This window comes from Egretta garzetta, unplaced genomic scaffold (genome assembly GCF_000687185.1).
Source record: "Egretta garzetta isolate BGI_Z169 unplaced genomic scaffold, ASM68718v1 scaffold59, whole genome shotgun sequence".
Taxonomy (NCBI): domain Eukaryota; kingdom Metazoa; phylum Chordata; class Aves; order Pelecaniformes; family Ardeidae; genus Egretta; species Egretta garzetta.
In genome coordinates, this window is record NW_009267230.1 from 166,030 (window position 1) to 169,761 (window position 3,732).

Below are 3,732 nucleotides of genomic sequence, written 5' to 3' on the forward strand. Positions count from 1 at the left end.
CTGCTGAGTTACGAACAAAGCTCAGCCTGGACATGGGGAGGTCCTGCTGAGGGCTGGTGCGAGGCTGGGCTCTGCCCGGCTGCTGGGAGGATGACTGCGTCCCCCATCACACTTAGGGCCTTAGGGCTTTTCCTTAGGTCCTCAGGTCTGATCTGTTTATGTACCTGGTGCTCAGCACTGTTCCAACTTTGTCAGAGGTTGTTCTGCTGCCTTGTGGTGGCTGCTGCCAGACACTGAGGTCTGGGTGCCTTGGTGGAAAGGAGTGTGAGGAGCAGCATAGAGGCAGAGCCAAAGCAGGCGGTTGTGCTGTGAGCCAGACCCCTGAGCTGCCTCCTGATGGCTCCTGGACAGCAGCGGCCCGGCTGATCCGTCGGGATGAGAGGTGCTGCTCTTGTCCTGCCTTGTGCTGAGGGGGACTTCTTCCTGGCATCCTAGGGGCTGTCGGGCAGCAGGGGCGCGCCGGTGCGGGGGCGCAGTGTCGGGGCAGCTCTCCGCGCTGGGAGACTGCCAGCTTCTGCCAGGAGTGCAGCAAAACCTCAAAAACCTCATGCAGGGGTTGTTCTGCTGCTGCCGCAGGCTGTTCGGGTCAGCTGCCCGTGGCAGGCGGACAGCTTCTGAAACACCAGTGGCATCAGAGGCCAGGATCTCGTACCGGTTCCCAGCCCCAGTTAAGCTTTTGCAATCAAATGGGCATTTTGATCACATTTACTTTAAAACAAATTTTACCAGAGTTCTGTAGTAAACTGAGTTTTATTTTAAATAATGTCAATTATTCAAATAAAATATCAAGCATCTGCCATGAGCGTTAATAGTCTCTGTTGCACCTGAATACGAAAATGAACCCATATTAGTTCTGCATTTACTTGATTGTACGTGGCCAGGCTCTCTCAGTCTCTTACACCGCTGTAACTACACGCTTTTACATACGTTCCTCAAGCTGAAATGAAAACCATTCGTATCAGGTGTCAGTGCAATATCAAACAGCAGGAAGGGGATGACACTTTTAACATGTTCATTTAGCACATTTTCACACAAGAATTAAAGCAGCATCTAGGTAGTAAGAGCGGAGAGAAAAACATTACTGTTTTTGGTAACAGCTGTGGTAGCTCCTATTGCATACTAGGAGCCTGATTCTGGTATCTCCTGGGTGTGCAGCACTTCAAGCATCTCTGTAGTCCTGTTGTTGCCAAGGATGGGTAGATTTTCACAGCCAGGGCTGCTTTATTATTTTTATTTTAGTAAAGTCTCACATTTGGTACGGAAAAACAAAATTCTGGGAACAGACTGATAAGTTATAGTCGTAGGGATTGGCTGGATGGCTCCAGTTTAAAAAAGATTAGCAGACCTTGGAAAACGGCTTTTTTTGTTGTTTTCTTTTATTTGTTGTTTCTCAGTGTTCCGGGCCATTCCTCCAGAGAGCAAATAGTTCCTGGTCTGGGAACCTGGCACTGGGGCTCAGATCTGCCAGACAGACTTGCCTTTTTCACAGTAGATGGGACAGGGTTCATAGGTGGCTGGAATTTGGTAGCTGCCTTAACTCCCCTCTCCTCTGCTCATGGCAATTTTTGGTCACTCATCTGTCTTGTTACAAATACCGAGGTTAGGATACGGCACTGTTGGTTGTGCGAATTAGAAATGGTCAGCTTGCATAAGAGACTGAAAAAGCCTGTGAGTGTACTTTGCTGAGCTGCTTTTTAAAAAAACAAACCTGAAAGTACAACCCACCAATCCTCACCTCCCAGATGTCAGAGTAGGTGGCGGGGAAGCTTTCCTCCCTAGCGCTCCATCACTGGCTGGGCATCTCATTTTCCTGCAACCTGTGCACACATCCGACAGCCCAACCTTTTCCTCGGCTCCAAAGTTGCAGAACTCCTCAGCAGCTCCCCGATAGTTCTCCTGTCCGTATGCTCGCTGAGAACATCCTGGGGACGCTACTCTCAGGTGCTTGCATCCATTTATGCTTTCAGAAGGTGCAAGGATTACCCAGCTGCCACGTGTTCTCCTCACCTTACACACGGAAGCTGTCCCTGGCCCCAGGAGGTGGAAGGAGGCTGCCTAAGAGTTGCTTGTTTTAAACGGGAGCTCAATTTAGTGTCTGCTCTTCCCTCCGCGGCTTTAACAAGATGCTGGGTGTCCCACTGCTTTGCAGCTCTCTGCAGGCTGTGAGGCACCTCTGTGCTGTGCACAAACACCAAAATACCGCTGACGCTAAGAGTCTTGCTCCTGGAAGCCTCATTTCTCTGGACAAGGAAGGCTTCTGAAAAGGGAGTAGGGAGACCTGGGTTCAGGTGTGGCTTCCCGCTGGCCTGTAACCTGGACACAGGAACCATCCTGAGAGGCGTGAACCCAGACCCTGGAGGGACTCTGCTTGCCACTTCGGAGTAATCCAGTCTCAGTTGCAAGATGGAGATGAACCAGTGCTAAAAAAACCCCACCCCAACAGTCAGGGCACTGATGTTAGGAGTCCACCCCTTGCAATTCTGTTCCCCAAGCCTACACTGTGTGACATTCCTGGGAGTGTTTGCACCAAATATGCAACCCAGAAAACTGTCACTGCGATTACCATGCTCAGCCAAACCTGGGCTCCTCAGGGTGGCTGTAGAAGCAGGCAGTAAAATTCACAGCTGGTCAGATAGCAGTGTTCCCTTACGCTCGGCATTTCTGGCTACTACAGGCATTACTGAGGAGACACTGAGATGGCCGATTGTGCTGCGACAGCTGTAATTGTGGAATGGGAGTGCTCGCACAGCACGTTGTCAGCTGAGCATGTTTCAAGGTCATTTATGCCTTCAGCAAGCGGATGTGTTTGGTTCAGACGCGATGCATGCAGCAGAAGAGCTTTTGCAGGGCTCCAGCTGATGATGCTGTAGTTCTTGATTCAAATACTAGTGGCACATAACAGCACCGTTAGCAGTTTCTGACATCCCACTGCCTCTAACCAGACCCTCTCCTGATGTGAAAAATCAATTCAGTGAGCACTCCACAGCTGTGCCACAGCACAGAGATCAGACGTCGTTTGTAGCAGGTAAGCTGTTGGCCTCGCTGCTGGCAGCAGTATGAAACCCACATGCCTATTAACATGCTAGGCAAACCTTTGGTACAAAGTCCCCACCAAGCCGCTTGTTACCCATGACTTAAGCCACCTCTCTCAGGAGCTCTGGCGTGTTCATCCCAAGCAAAGAGCACATGTAACAACAGTCTTCCTCCTGAAAGCGACAGCGCTTCTTGCCCTGCCCTGGTGTCCATTGACTTACGGTCTAGTTACGTTAGCGCCCTTAACGAACAGTGGCTCCTCTGTCTCTCCTGGCTTCTGTTTGCAAACACTTTTCCGGAGAGCTTTTGAGCATTTCTGTTCAGGCCTGTGTCTGCCTTCAAAGTGTTTTTTCTTTCCCCGTCATTTTCTTGGCAACACAGAAGTGCCTTTAACATGTGAGAAGCTGCTATGAATACTGTGGACAGGACTGCCTGCTGCTTGGTGAGTTATTTAAAGGCTGCTGAACTGTTGTTCTTAAGAATGTGGCTTACTGGTATTAAGGAAATACAAAACCTTGTGGTGCATGTAGTAACCTCTCATTTACTCCAAATTCTCTCCATCCTTATCTAAAATACACACTGATCACAAACATCAAACTAAAAGCTATCCCCTACCCACCCACACTCTGCATCACCAAGTGTGGTGAAACACTGGCTGGCTCTTTCTGTAGCTGTTCTTGTGCACGTGTAAGCAAAAGT